At 43.2% G+C, this 16,488-nt stretch overlaps 1 protein-coding gene and 1 long non-coding RNA gene across 3 annotated transcripts in view; both read right to left on the bottom strand.

Moving 5' to 3' along the window:
• The window catches only part of LOC120716563 (nesprin-1-like), an 83,338-nt gene that overhangs the window by 20,569 nt on the left and 46,281 nt on the right, over positions 1–16,488 (bottom strand). The window lies entirely within an intron of this gene.
• On the bottom strand, positions 5,040–7,196 carry LOC120716567. The gene is made up of 2 exons (XR_005691982.1): positions 6,063–7,196; positions 5,040–5,427 (listed from the first exon to the last, which is right to left on the bottom strand). It is a non-coding gene; the product is annotated as an uncharacterized LOC120716567 (long non-coding RNA).

The raw sequence follows: 16,488 nt of genomic DNA, 5'->3' as shown, positions 1-16,488 counted from the left end.
CACACCTCCAACACACGAGCGAAGGTTGTGAGGATAAATGCCATTGAGGCTATTCTGGATGGAAATCCCTATCTCCACCAGGTCAGGGGATTTACGGATTTAATCTCTGAGCTGCATAAAGCCCGGGAGGCGGTGCAAGGTCGGGAAGTGGCGGGTTCTGCCCAGCAACAGTGGACTACGACCGTCCCGAAGCAGCCGTCTCAGCTTCACCCACCGGAGGTTTCACGGCCCGACCCGCCGGAGGTTTGGCCCTGCCCGTCGGAGCTGTCAGCGGTGGGGAAGCAACGATCACGCCGCCAGCGCTTCACCCCACAGCCGGATTCAGGGACTTCTGTGCGACCAGCTGTGGTGAGTTCAAATGACACTGGTGCCTCTGAGACTGTGTTTTCTGGGGCTGTTCGTGGGGGGAGTAAAGACAGTACACAGAGCTTACCCACCTTCGTGGTAACTGACCTCTCACAAGTTGGCATTTTTAAAACATCCATAACAGTAACTGACCGTGTTTCATCCACTCCACCACCAACTCCAGTTTCACTTCAACCAGTACATAAGCCTTTAGCCAGCTCATTAGCCCAGCCTGCATCTATTCCATTAGCCCGGTCACCTGCCCCCTCCATACTGGGGGCTGTGTCTGCGCCACCCATCTTGAATCCCGTTCCTGGCGCCCATTTTAAGCGGAGAGACAAACACATTAAAACCACTCTAGTTTCTCAGAAACTGGCTAATTTAGAGACTGGTACTCGCCCCAGGGCCTCCCCAGAGGCTGAGTTTCTGCCTTCAGCCGACTCTGGACCCCTGGAGGCCAAGACGCCAGCTAAGAACTGCACCGTGCCAGCGCTGCCGGGGCAAAGCAAGTGCCCTGCGCAGTTTCAGTTACCGGTGACTTTGCCAGAGGTCCCCGCACCTGCTGGTTCTGTTCTGTCCCTGCCAGAGGTCTCCGCACCTGCTGGTTCTGTCCTGTCCCTGCCAGAGGTCCCCGCACCTGCTGGTTCTGTCCTGTGTGTGCTAGGGGCTCCAGTGCCCACTGGTTCTGAGACTGTTTTCGCTGTGGGGCCCGAGGAGCCCGTCCAGCCCCAAGCCTCGTCAGCTGGAGTTTCAGGAGAACCTAGCCAGCTTCCTGCCTCGTCAGCTGGAGGGCCCGAGGAACCCGTCCAGCTTCCTGCCTCGTCAGCTGGACGGCCCGAGGAGCCCGTCCAGCCCCAAGACTCATCATCCTCGCCAGCTGCAGCCTGTCCAGCCCCAAGACTCATCATCCTCGCCAGCTGCAGCCTCCGAGTCTTCATCCTCGCCAGCTGCAGCCTCCGAGTCTTCATCCTCGCCCGGTCCAGCTTCGGCTTCACCCACGCCGTCGCCTGGTCCAGCTTCAGCATCCTCGGCGTCGCCTGGTCCAGCTTCAGCTTCCGTCTCGTCTGGTGCTGCGAATGGCCACGCAGCCTTCAGGTCCCCAACTGCCGCCTCAACATCGTCAGTCATCGGCCAGGCCGCATGTTGGGCATCTTCACCACCGTGGCCGGCCTCCGGACTTGCTTTGTCGCCGCCGCTGTCGTGCGCCCGGTCGGCCCCCAGAACTACTTTCACGCCACTGCCTACTGCGTGACCGGCCTCCAGACCTGCCCCACTGCCGCTGCCTTTCACACGGTCGGCCCCCGGAACTGAACAGTTTTGGCCGCCGGCGCTGTCGGCCTCCGGGTCAGTCCCCTGAACTTGTCCGTCTGGGCCTTTTTGGACTATGTCCGTTTGCATAATTCTGTGTAACCCGGTGTTCAGGCTGCGTCTCTCCGCCAGCTTTCTTTGTGCATTTTGTTCCTCCTCCCGTGCGTGTTTGGTTTAAGTTGAGTTTAGTTTTCCCCAGTTTAGGTTTGTTTTCTCCCCGCTCTGCTCCTCCTGTTTTTGTCACCTTATCACCTCTGTAAATAAACATTCACTCGCACACCAGCCAGTGCCTGCATTTTGGATCCTTTTCTCAATTCACCACACGACTGCTGCGCAGCCGTGACAAATTGTTTCTTTAACATTTTTGTGCAGTGCATATATACAAATACTAGTGTTATGTCTAAGGAATTTACAAAAATGTACATTTTTAATTTCTTTTTTCTATTAAAATGTATTTAATTTGAGTAATATAGCAACACTTCAATGGAAGCGCTTATATTTTTCAGAAACACTGGCAGAGTCACACTGTATTTTTGCTCTGTAAAATCTGCCACCATCAGGGTGCAGTGTTGCTGTCAGTGAGCCTGTACTAGAAAGAGATAGTTTACACTATTCTCTGGCTCATAATGTTGACCTGGACTTTGTTGACTTTTGTTTGATATCTTTATTAGAATGCTTTTGGGAGAAATTAATTTGGTTAAAGAAGTTATTTATAAAGTCACATTTGGAACACTAGATATGACACAACAACTTAGTCATTACGTTACAGTCAAATGAAGACAAACTGAGTCTAAGGTTTGTCTGTGGATGGGTGTGACGGGTGGGATATCCACACACCATTAAGTGGTGGCTCTTCTCTGGAACTTAGATTACAAAAATTCAGAATTACATTACATTAATAACATTTTAGCACAGTAACAGAAAATAAAGGAGAAATGTCAAATGTCAGTGCCTAGTAGTCAGACCATCCGCACCCGTTTTTTGGTAAAAACAAGTGTTTGATGGGTCCAAATGCGCCTGTATCTCCCTAAGTGAAAAAACAAAACAAAACAAATTTTAGCTTTTCTTCAAGGTAGCTTGCATTTATCAAATACAATGTAAACACATCACATTACTTTACACATACAAATATAATATTTGTACTTATTGTTAGTAATATTAGAGACAGTGTTGCTAAGCAAAAGCGATGGCTGTGATCATCATGTACACGAAGAAGTTATCATAAATGTCAAGGGTCAATCTCTGGTCCTTCCAATTTGCAAGTCTGTTGAATGGCCTTCGTTTCTACTTTATTTAAATGACATGCACTATTTGTATTCTTGTTTTTCATCAGCTAGATTTGTAATGTATTATGTCTATTTATATAGGATATATTTATATAGGAAAGTGTACTGCTGCCTGGAAAGTAATATGCTATTTAAATAAAGATTTGTTTGCTGTCTTCCATCTCTTTGGTCATTCCTCTACACTGTATCTACAGCAGACGAACCAACCTGTGCACTGCCGGGATTGACTACAAAAAAGCCTCGGACTCTCTGCCCCTTCATCAGGAATTGGATGGGAATGTGGAGAATTACACTAGAGGCCAACTTCAAGCACAAGTCCCCATAAGTGTGAAATCTACAAAGGATATGCTTTGTTCCCAGTGCTGCGTAGAACTGAACCCTCTCAGCCATTAACATTAACAAAACTGGCTGTGGATGCGGACTACAGAATGGAGGAATTGTGGGCCACCTCCTCTAAATAAATGTTATAAAGCTGTCAATAGTGAATGAGTTACCAGTTCATTGATCTAGCCATCTGAGCTGAATTCATCATATATAGAGATATATCTATCTATCTATCTATCTATCTATCTATCTATCTATCTATCTATCTATCTATCTATCTATCTATCTATCTATCTATCTATCTATCTATCTATCTATCTATATCTATCTATCTCTATCTATATCTATCTATATCTATCTATATCTATATCTATCTATATCTATATCTATCTATATCTAGATATCTATATCTAGATATCTATATCTAGATATCTATATCTAGATATCTGAGTTCAATTCCAACATCAGGCCGGGGTCTTTCTGTGTGGAGTTTGCATGTTCTCCCCGTGTTTGCGTGGGTTCTCTCCGGGTACTCCGGCTTCCTCCCACCGTCCAAAGACATGCAGCTTGTGGGGATAGGTTAATTGGATAATCCAAATTGCCACTAGGTGTGAATGTGCGAGTGAATGTGAGTGTGAATGGTTGTCTGTCCCTATGTGTTAGCCCTGCGACAGACTGGCGACCTGTCCAGGGTGTACCCCGCCTTTCGCCCTATGACAGCTGGGATAGGCTCCAGCGCCCCCCGTGACCCTGAAAAGGATAAGCGGAAGCGAATGGATGGATATATATATATATATTTTAGACACTGGTGGAGAATGACCGAGCTAAGATCCTGTGGGACTTCCAGATACAGACGGACAAAATGGTGGTGGCTAACCAACCGGACATAGTGGTGGTAGACAAACAGAAGAAGACGGCCGTAGTGATCGATGTAGCGGTTCCGAATGACAGCAATATCAGGAAGAAGGAACACGAGAAGCTGGAGAAATACCAAGGGCTCAGAGAAGAGCTCGAGAGGATGTGGAGGGTGAAGGTAACGGTGGTCCCCGTGGTAATCGGAGCACTAGGTGCGGTGACTCCCAAGCTAGGCGAGTGACTCCAGCAGATCCCGGGAATAACATCGGAGATCTCTGTCCAGAAGAGCGCAGTCCTGGGAACAGCTAAGATACTGCGCAGGACCCTCAAGCTCCCAGGCCTCTGGTAGAGGACCCGAGCTTGAAGGATAAACCGCCCGCAGGGGCGTGCTGGGTGTTTTGTTTTGTTTTTTTTGGGGGATTCAGAGATTCTTTTATTGCTACCATATAATCTGCCTTATGAAGAATGTATTAATAACATGTTTCACAGTATCATTTATCAGTAATATTTCCTGCAGGGTTTATAAAATTGCATTGAATATGTCTGTCATCACATTGACCTTTCTATTTTTACAGGTTGAGTTCATTCTATACACAATGCATGAATGTGCTTGGTTAGAGTTGATGTTCCATTCTAGAAGGTTTTAAGCTTCACTGGTGAGAGTGTCCAGATGATACATGCTGAGGGGAGATGAGAACATAACAGGTTAATTGCATGCACGCTTACGATACACATATTAATCTAGTAGCTGGTCTGAGCGAAGGCCTAAGCGTCTTCTGCTTCAGTTTGAGACTGGCTGCAAAGTACTCTACTTAGTGATTAATGACGAGGGTCCATTATTAGCTCTCAGAGATGCTGAGACCTGAAGTTATTACCCTAAAAGGCAAGTAATGTAGAAAAGAGAAGTAATATGTCGGTGTATGGTTATTAGAAGTGTACGTGATGTACCCTTGTCTGCACGGGTTGAACTTTTGCCCGTCTGTCACCATGTATTTTTGAACTGTATTGACGTAGGTGTGATATTTTATCCTATAAAACCAGAACCCAATGTATTCTTGTCAGAGCAAAACAATCCGTATGCTGACGGTTGGTTGTTCTCCTGTGATAATAAAACTCATCGTTTGATTGCACTTTTCCGGAGCCTCCGTCGTTTGTTGTCTGGTCTAAAGTTGATCGATCTCGCAGCATTTGGTGGAGGATGCGGGCAACTGAAGATCAGTAGAACGAGGTTCAGGTGTTTGTTGTCGGCGGAGGTTGAGGCCGGATTTAGTGGTCAGACGGGCAGACGTCTCGGGTGATTTCTTGACTACTGTGGGCCCACATAAAAAGGTGAGCACAAACCTCTTAAACTGAAATTGTGCTGTATTGGATTATAATTCTAAAAATGTAGTCAAGAAGTTACTCATTGATCTCTGTTTTGAGTTTTGCCTGAGTAAAAGTGAAAGTATTAAGTAGTGTTGCATTCAAGGTCGACTCGTAAGAAACAGTACTGAGCTAAAAGTAACTCGAGATGTTGTTTTAAGGAAATAAGAGAATAAGAGAAGAAATAGAGAAGAGAGACTGATTTGTGTGTAAGGAATAAAGGGATTAAGAAGTGTCTAAAGTCACGGAACCGAAGGATTCCACCCCCGGGAAAGACGTTTCCTGGGTATTAAACTAGGGTGGGGCCCCGCTGAGACTTTGTGGCCTCAGATATAGCCCTGGTGATCGCAGAGGATCATCTTGAGAGACACTCAATAAATACATGTTTTAAGAGTAAATACCGGACAGAAGCTCAGAGGAATTGTGATATGTGTTGAGAATAAATACCGGACAAGAAGGTCCGAGGTGTTGATATGTGATTGAAGAGAAACTCAGGCCAAGCCGTGAGCTTGAGGTTTTGTAGTGAAGTGAGCTGATTATTAAAAGTGAGAAGTCTGATAATAAAATACTGGGAGCTATTACCTGTGCATTTTTGGGCCCGCCGTGGTCCGTGAAAAGCTGTGTTTTTGTTGTTATTCTTGTTGGCGTCTGAAAGACGAGCGGCAGTGTGCATATCCGGCTTGAACTGAACTGAGGTTGTGGCGTAGGAAACTGTCTGAAATAATTTAAAGTGCCAGGCGCCTGCAGGCTGGCTGTGTGAGGCTTTTTAAAAGTCTCTTTTTCCTTTCTTTTCTCTCTGGCGAAAAAGTGCGTAGTTAACATCTGGGTGCGGCCACTTCCCCTTTTTAAGTTCAACGGAACAGGCACGTTGATCAACCAGAAACGCAGTAATAAATGAAGGAGCGAGTGCACGGTGAATGGAAGAAAGGTTCCCCTATCAGACGTTTGATTCTAGGACATTAACTGGTTTTACCTTGACTATTTTGCTGACACCTGTCACTCATGGGGAGCCTGTGGAGGTGTTGGTTTGTTGTGAAACATCAGATAGAGAGTTTGATTTTGTTAGAGCAGAGATTTTAACCGAACCAGAGTTTCGGGTTGATTGTGTAGAACTGTGTGAAGGCTTAGCCGCAGTTCTGGCCCAGCGTGGTCATTTAGAAGAGTGAGAATTTCCACAGTAAATGTTGGTGTGCCATAATATTTTGTTTCAGTGAAAACCGAGAGAATTTAGGGGAAACTATTATATGCTTGTACTCCCTGCAGACATAACTGAGGACCAGCTTCTTGAGTTTGTTGGTCATTGTTTAAGAAGGTTTAAAGAGCTGGCTGAACTTGCTGAGAGAGGATTTGTTTCTGAATGAGAGATTTGAGTGTCTTTAGGTGTGATCTAGGTGTTAAGACTGGCTGGGTTGTGCAGTTGAAACCACTTGTTTTATCAAAAGTGTACCAGCAGATATTGTTTCAGCTAAGAGCTACTGGGTGCGGCCTACTTCCCCTTTTTACTTCCCCTTTGAACAGGAGAAGAAACACGCACTGTAGGCCTCTTTAAGATTAAAAGAATAACGTTGCTTGTCTCTTGGTGATTTAAAAAGCAGGCCTTGCTGAACGGTGTGAGTTTGACTTTAACAGAAAGAGAAGAGAATTGTTTCTAACTTTGTGCAGGTCTAAGGTATCTGAAATATACAACTGCGCAGTTTTTGGGTTGGCCCGCACTTCCTCTTTTTACTGAGGATTGGTCTACAAGTTGCATGAAGTATAAAAGCTCTGTGCTTGGTTTTAGAGCAAGAGTTGCAGCTGGTGTGGTGTGTTTATTTTGTAGCGCTGATAATTGTGGCTGTTTTGAGAATTTGTGAAGCAAATGCTGTTCTGACCCAGTGCTGGTTATATCAAGCAGGGTACGAAAAGAGGAAGTGACTGCTCGGGCTGCCACAGCGCTTCTGACGGAAGGAGGAAGTGACTGTTGGGTGGCTGCAGGGCATCTGATAAAGAAATAGGGAAGTCGCCTCAAGAAACTTGCAAGGAGGAGTCATATAGCAGCCATTTTGGGGAAATCTCAGAGGAACCAAAATGAAGAGCTCAACTATGACATCTAGTGAACCAGGGCTATATAAGCCACTAAATGATCAACTGGAGCAGCTGAGCAAAGCCATCCACATGTCTTGTTCAAGAACAACTAAAGCAGCAGATAAAGAATTCAAAGCTGTAAGGAAATATGTGGAGAAATTATGTGCTGCCCAACAAAAACTTTGCAGGACAGACACCCTCTATACTTGATCTTCAAAGAGGAAGTCCGACAGAAAACACCTGGTGCCGTCAGGATGTTTAAGTGACACAGAAGTTCAGAAAATCGAGTCAGAAATGGTTTTGTGGCTCTTGGTAAACTGATTTTGAGGGAAAATCAGTGTTTATTGTGCTGAAGTAACAGATCCGGCGTGGTCTGAGGAAGAAATAAATCGGTGAATGGTTCATATACCTACATGAATTTTGGTGGATCCACTGAGGTCCAGAAGAATAATCAATGTGGACTGTGTTGGTTTGGATGTTGATAAATGATCCAGGAAGGATTGCCCTGGGTCTGTGTCGGTGTGTTGTTCAGTAACAACATGCGCAGTTCAAGTTGGGCGCTCTTCCTTACTCTTTTTGTTTCAAAACACGAAGGGTGTTTGTTTCACTTTAAGGTTGGATTAAGAATTACTGTGTGAGGAACGGTTTCACTTTTGACTAGGGAGATAATAGGCTTACTTTTGGGTCTATGAGAATTGAATTACACTGAGAAGGGGATCTTCTGAATGCGCAGGCTGTTTGCTACTGTGAGACAGTGGAGAGAACTTACGAAGTTACCTTCTTTCACCAAGTAAGAGTGGAAGATCTCGTAACATTCTGGTGGAGATGTCGGGGTAAAAAGAGTGAGCTCGGACGAGGAAGTCCGAGAAAAGGACACCTTGAGTTGAGCAAGGTGTTTAACTGACTCAGGATTTCAGAGAATCGAGTCAGCTGTGATCTTGAGTTCTGATGGTAAATTGATTTTAAAGGAAAATCAATGTTTACTATGATGAAGTAATTCTGAAGATATTACTAGATGTGCTGTGATACAAGTGAAGAATAAGTTGTGTACATGAGGATACACAATTGTGTTAATATTGCTGGATCGGCTGCGGTCCATTTGATAAGTGAATGCTGACAAGAAACTGTTTTAAATCCTCACTGGCAGCGGTGAGATACATGTGCTGAAGATTACTGGACCCGGCGAGGTCCATTTGATGAAGTTCTTGGGCAGATAAATGACAAACAGTTCTTCAAGTGTGTGGAGAATTTAAAAAAGAAAAAACTGAACTTGCAGGTTCTCTGTACTGTGTGGACTTATATCAGAGTTACAAGTCCAAAGGTTATGCCCTGGAGGCCAAGAGTTGTGTATAGAGAAGAACATGACTTAGAAAAGGACATTTAAGGTCACAATTTGCCTAAGATGGGGAGAATTGTCCCATATGTGTTTATTTCTCTTCTCTTTTAAGAGGACAGACGCAGTTACTGAGTGTTGTCTACTTCCTCTTTCTGATTCTTGAAAGCATTTTTGATAAAATACTCTTAGGAAAGCGTATTTTGAGTGCTTCTAAGTGTGTGAATGCTGTGAGTACTCGATTTGAATGATTCTGTGTGATTTGTGCAAAATAATAAATAACTAATAATAACTCATAGGCGAGTGTGTGAACAGAGGAAGTCTGAGAGAGAAGTGTGTGCGTAGGCAAACTGCAGAGTGTGTGCGTGCAAAAAGGGGGTATTGTTTTTACATCAAGATTTAGTAGAACTAAAGTAGAACGTCACAAACAAACAGATAAAAAAGTAAAATAAAGAGAGAAAATAACTGACAATTACATTAATGAATAGAGAACACACATACACAAAGTGCCATATGTGAAATTATTTTAGGAAAGAATCAGAAGTGAGATAGTTTAATATAAGATGCAATGAAGGAAGCAGCTTACACTCCTTTAATTTCCAGAGCCAGTGTGTCCCCTCCCCTCACAGCACCCCTGCCCACTTGGCCCCCGTATCAGGCGAGTATGGAAGGCTGGATAGCCCATGACGGGTAAGATCCCACCTCGAAACCCTGGGACAACCTAAGGCAGGCACAGTCACGATTACTTGGCCTCAGTCCCTGTGAGCTCAGATTCACTGGTGAGATGAGTGAAGAAGACGGGACTTCAAGGGTAAAGCCGCTGGGCTGAGGCGGAGGGGGAAATGTCATTAATAATGACCAGTGATGAGCCAAAGAGAGAAAACACTCCCTCTCTTTCTGGTTGAATTGTTCACAGCGCCATGTCTCCATAAACCTGACAAGTGGGCCCTAACGTCTGGCTGAGGACAAGGAATGCTGTTATTTAAGGCGGGAAATCGAAATTTGGGTTAGCAAATTTGGGAAGGAGAAAACTGACTGTTTAAAGGGAAAATTGTGAAGGAGTCTGAAACACTGCAAAGCAACACATGCAAAATCACACACACACAAACAGAAAATGCATTAACCTTACAAAGATAAGACAAGCTCATGATGATTAATGCATAGACATTGATTAAACCTGGCTTAGAACACAAACATACGCGATGAAGATCAGCTTGCTATTTGTATGAGTGATAGAATGGGGTGAATGTTTAATAGAATACACTTGTGTTTGAAGCTGAGGAATAACTCAAAAGAAGTTATATGACAAAGGGAGTGAGTTATGGAAAAAAGAAACAGTGATTAAAGTAGTTTTAAAAGAGTGACTTAGGAGTGCTCTCGTACTGAGTGATCAAAACCAGTGATCACGGTTGAAAGAAATAAAATAATTTAATAAGGTGGTAATGTTTGAACATGTATTTCTCTTGTCACGGCAACTTCTTGAGAAGATGACTCAGTATGCAAAGTAGTTGAATGACTCGGGACAGGAAAAGAAAAAAGAGAAACTTGGGTTTCCTGTCTGACTGTGTGAGTGAAGCTTGCACTGGAGGAGACACTGTGACTTTGTGGCGTTTAACAAGACTTTCTGTGTATTGAGCAGGTGAAATTATGTCAGTTGACTTCAGAGTGTCAGGACCCTGAAGAACTTGTGGCAAAATGTTCTGTGTTTAAGATTTTTGAGGTTGTTGTTGTAGTGATGGATTGATTCGGTCAGCTTGCTTTGGATGTTCTTGTTATTTTAATAGAGGGATTTTGATTAACCATGGACATGTCTGAGAGGGGCCCATTATTTTGGTAACAGTGCACTTAGAGAAAACCTGTCAGGTGATTTTGTTTTGTGCTTTGATGAGCTAATAATCAGCTCTCTTTCTCTCATTTTTATTCTAAGCAGGCCTGCAACAGTGAATAACAGCGCTGAAAATTCTCGGGAGAGCAAATATAAGGTGGGCTTTCCAGATTACAACTGGCTGAGGAGAAGCCTACCTGTGATCAGGTCTAAGTCCCTGTCTAAAAGGATTGTAGCGATTCAATCCAGTCAAAAGCATAAAAAACTAGCTTCCTAAACAAAACAAAGAAACAAAACAGAATAAAACAAATGAATGAGCTCATGTTGCTGAGAGTGGAGAATCTGATTATTTGTGCGGGGGTCTCCACTATTAGCAATACCTGGTATGAATATGTATGAATGGATGTGTGCAAATGGACGGTGACTGGACGGATGAGGTGAACGAAGGTTGGACCAACTGGACACTGAGGCAGTAATTCTTATGACTGGACTAAGGTTAAGCACATGACTGATGACTGTTCTGTTTTAAGTTTTCTTTCTTATAACACAGATTGGATCATAAGTGAGGAAAATTCAGTATGAAATGTGAAGTTCGGGTTAACACACAGGTTTTGTTTACCTGAGAGGAGGATTGCTGAGGTGTGAAATGATATGACTAACCTTTTTCTTTAATTTTCTAAGCTCAGGTGAAGCATTTTGAGTTTCTGACACATCTTAATGTGTTACAAAAGGGGGGATTTAAGGTTTAATTTGAAATGGGTTTTAGGATCATTTTATGACTTTTGGGGTGTTTGATGATTTAGATATGGTAAAACTGAGGCAGAAATTGTTATTTTCATGTTTAAGTTGAAGGATTAAAATGAACTGAATCCTGTTTAGAAGATAAACTCTTTACACACATAAAGAGCATTGAGATTAAGTAAAGTTAATATAAAGGATAGAGCCCAGAACATGGTATCTTGAACCAACTTTGAATGATTAAGGGAACATTAGATGAACACAGTAGATTAGTGAGGTGTAGCAGGGAGAGGCTTTCTGCTTTCTATCCTTTACAGGAGAACATTCCAGTACCACAGCGACCATAGGGGTGGCGAGGATCTCCAGTTTCACAAAACAGGTCACATCTGGAGTACACGCTGTGGACAGGGCGACCCCGGAGGCAAAGGTGGTGTGGCTGAAGGTGCTCAAGGTGGAAGGAACCACGCTGGACGGGTCCTTACGAGGTCATTTCCAGAACGACTACAGCAGTTCAACTGGAAGAGAAAGGCGACACCTGGTACCACTGGTCGCAGTGTGCACCCGCACACGAGAGCTTGGTAGAGGAAATCTCGTCTTCAGAGAACACAGGTGTCAACAAACAGAGGCAGAATAAACCCTCTCACCTGTGCAACGGGCCGACCAGTAGTCCACCTGGAAGGCCGAAGAAAGAAGAAGAGCATCGCAGAAGGTCGCCGCGCCACCAAAAGGAGCGGTAACAAATTGAAAGAACTAGAAGGAGTGAAGGTGTAGGAAGTAGATTTAGGGCAGCTCACAGCCCGGCGTAAACGCAAGGTGCTGTCTCACAACTTGATTTATTTGTTTGATTTTTTGATGACAAAATAATTAGGAAACATTGAAGCATACAACCCGTTGAGGGGAGAGATAGGGTTCGGCAATTGAAAGGTATTGTTTTGTTGAGCAAAATCTCTTTTGTTATATTTTAGCTTTTAACATGGAACACGCCTCTCTGGAGCTTTTCTCCTTAGGGTACCCGAGGAAAAAACCCTTATCCATAGAGACTATGCCAGCTTCCAAACAGACAAAAACAAACTAAAAGCTAGAAATAAACAACATAAACAATCACGAAGAACAAACAACACAGAATCCACATCTGAACCAAAGATTAAAACAGTGAAATGTGGATTATTAAATATTAGGTCTCTTGCAGGGCGCATTTTGTGAATCGGTCGGACGCGGATGCCAGTCCAGCACAGCACTTCCTGAGACAATAGTTGCTAAAACGGGATCGGTGAAAAGACTAAAGCGCGAGGTGTCAGGTAAAGGTGATGAGTGTCTCAGCACATACAATGGCATAGAATTAAATTATGTTAAAGGGTCCACCAGCTCATTCACGTTTGATTTGTGTGACGTCATTAAGTGTGCAGGAGCTAGTAGCAGCTGGAGAGCATATGATGTGTGGGTCTGTAATCACCCTATGATATGCTCCAGTCATGCTTATTGGAGCCCCTCCTGGGGCAAACACATCCATACATACACAGCAGGTCAGTGGTGCTCCTGGGAAAATGAGGTAGGTTGGACAGGAGTAGGATGGCAGCCAAATATGCCGGAAGGCCTGCAAGGAATAGTAATTCAAAGGGTTTATTCTGTTTTTTCATAACCCTGTCACCATCTTCTTAGGTCCATGGAACATACTGCCTAAAGCCGAGAGCCCGGGAGGCGTATTTTATCTGGTAATCGGGGTGGACGTGTCAGGAACAGATTCGTTTGGGGTAATTAGGGTACACTTAGTTTACCCCAAAGCCTGAGTCGCACTTAAAAACTCAACCACCACTCTAACTGATAAACTAATAATCTCGGCACCAAACACGATCGGGCAAGCGGAGAATGCCAATTCATTTATGCCAAAACAAGATAACTATACATGTTTCAGGTTTTCTACAGATAATGTAAAGTACCAGGTGGGAGAAATCGACCCTACTTGGTGTGCTGTCACACCCACGGGAAGAACCATGAATAATGTGAGTGACCCGAGCACATTAATTGGAACATGGGCAAGAAGTGGGTTGTATTATTATTGTGGGCAAAGCACCCTTTTGGTTCGTGTCCCAAGGGGAAGCGTAGGGACATGTGCGATGGTGCCACTGGGAGCTCCTCTCATACTGATTGGAAATCAGGTAAAGACTATTCAGCAACACAACACACGTACCTTAGCAGCCAGACATAAGAGACACATTTTGGCAAAAAGAGGGACCCAGGGTATACATGCATATGACCCCCGGCTAAACTCTCCGACTAGGATAGACTCCATAGGAGTGCCCAGGGGAGTTTCAAACGAGTATAAGCTGGCAGACCCAGTAGCTTCGGGGTTTGAAAGTATATTCCTTTGGATAACGCCTAATAAGAATGATGACCGCATTAACTACGTTCATTACAACTTACCAGGGACGCCATGGAAGGGTTTGCAGAATAATCCGACTTCGCTGATGGGAGTGCAGAATCGAATGGCCCTTGACATGTTGTTGGCGGAGAAAAGGGGGCGTCTGTGCTATGTTCGGAGACATGTTCTGCACCTCTATCCCCAACAATATATATATATATATATATATATATATATATATATATATATATATATATATATATATATATATATATATATATATATATTTTTTTTTTTTTTTTTTTTTTACCATAAGTGTGTGAATGTTTGTGCCATTACTTTAACATGCTATGCAGGGGTCTGTCCTTCCATGATAGTTCCTACCTCTTGTGCCACTTCTTTCTCTGCTTTCTGGCGCCTGAGATAATCACTAAGCAAAATATCAGTTGTGGTCACCTCCCTGATTTATTTATGGATTTCTTTGTTTCATTGTAGGTAATGGTTCTGACACTCACTCTTACTACTCCTTGGGCACCTTCCATCTGCTTAACCTACTCTACAGCCTTAGGATACTGAACTTGGGATGAATCCCTCCATGCATGGTGAGGTGGTTCCTTGTTAGTGGCTTCTATCTCCTCCTTTGGCCAGCTGATAATTCCAGCAAGGTATATGATCACCAGCAGGACGTAGGTATTGATTGCCCACTTGTTGTTCTTCCCATTCAGCTGACTCCTCAGGCTTTGCTTTACTTTCTGCAGATATTTGGCTGTTGCAGCTTTCCAAGGGGCCTCCTGGGGTGGATGCTAGGCCCTGTGATGGCTGTAGCTTAAGAGGTAAAAAGTGACTCCCAAGCTAGGCGAGTGGCTCTAGCAGATCCCAGGAACAACATCCGAGATCACTGTCAGGACTCTCAAGCTCCCAGGCCTCTGGTAGAGGACCCAAGCTTGAAGGACCGACTACCCACAGGGGTCAGAGGGGATTTTATTTTTTTGAGATTGTAATTAATTCCACACCAGAAAATTAATTATTAATTAATTAATTAATTATTAATAATTCATTATATTATTTAGATCCCTTAGTATCATTAAAATTGATTCTAAATATCCACGTTTCCAAATATATTTCAAAATATACAAGCTTTCATAGTGTGTCCTAATTTTCTCACAAGATAGATAGATAGATAGATAGATAGATAGATGTGGCTGTGGATGCGGACTACAGAATGGAGGAATTGTGAGCCACCTCCTCTAAATAAATGTTATAAAGCTGTCAATAGTGAATGAGTTACCAGTTCATTGATCTAGCCATCTGAGCTGAATTCATCATATCTATATATATATATCTATATCTATATATCTATCTATATATATCTATATATATATCTATATATATATATATATATATAGATAGATATATAGATATATATAGATATCTATATATCTATGTATCTATATATATATATATATATATATATATTTTTTTTTTTATTATTTATTATTTTTTTTTACCATAAGTGTGTGAATGTTTGTGCCATTACTTTAACATACTATGCAGGGGTCTGTCCTTCCATGATAGTTCCTACCTCTTGTGCCACTTCTTTCTCTGCTTTCTGGCGCCTGAGATAATCACTAAGCAAAATATCAGTTGTGGTCACCTCCCTGATTTATTTATGGATTTCTTTGTTTCATTGTCGGTAATGGTTCTGACACTCACTCTTACTACTCCTTGGGCACCTTCCATCTGCTTAACCTACTCTACAGCCTTAGGATACTGAACTTGGGATGAATCCCTCCATGCATGGTGAGGTGGTTCCTTGTTAGTGGCTTCTATCTCCTCCTTGGACCAGCTGATAATTCCAGCAAGGTATATGATCACCAGCAGGACGTAGGTATTGATTGCCCACTTGTTGTTCTTCCCATTCAGCTGACTCCTCAGGCTTTGCTTTACTTTCTGCAGATATTTGGCTGTTGCAGCTTTCCAAGGGGCCTCCTGGGGTGGATGCTAGGCCCTGTGATGGCTGTAGCTTAAGAGGTAAAAAGTGACTCCCAAGCTAGGCGAGTGGCTCCAGCAGATCCCAGGAACAACATCCGAGATCACTGTCAGGACTCTCAAGCTTCCAGGCCTCTGGTAGAGGACCCAAGCTTGAAGGACCGACTACCCACAGGGGTCAGAGGGGATTTTATTTTTTTGAGATTCTAATTAATTCCACACCAGAAAATTAATTATTAATTAATTAATTATAATTAATTCATTATATTATTTAGATCCCTTAGTATCATTAAAATTGATTCTAAATATCCACGTGTCCAAATATATTTCAAAATATACAAGCTTTCATAGTGTGTCCTAATTTTCTCACAAGATAGATAGATAGATAGATAGATAGATAGATAGATAGATAGATAGATAGATAGATAGTCAGTCAGAACTACCCTTCTGGCAGTTCTGACTACCTTTCCTCTTTTTGTTACCCACCTACTACACTTCTACAGTCAAAATGACATTTCTATCCTAGTAGTGTAGATCAGTGAATCGATGTCTCGTCTCATTCACTCTCGGCATACAGCTTTTATTCAATACTGGAAAATGAGGAATAATTGTACTGTTCAACCGTATCCGTTTCGCAATATAATCTCTCGGGGATAACTTTGTCGGAGATGAAATGCCGGGTTGCTAGCGAAGCTCCAAA

The sequence above is a fragment of the Simochromis diagramma genome, unplaced genomic scaffold, assembly GCF_900408965.1.
Source record: "Simochromis diagramma unplaced genomic scaffold, fSimDia1.1 OVJJ01000477.1, whole genome shotgun sequence".
Taxonomy (NCBI): domain Eukaryota; kingdom Metazoa; phylum Chordata; class Actinopteri; order Cichliformes; family Cichlidae; genus Simochromis; species Simochromis diagramma.
Note: the sequence above shows the minus strand (reverse complement) of the source record. Positions and strands in the feature narration are given on the sequence as shown.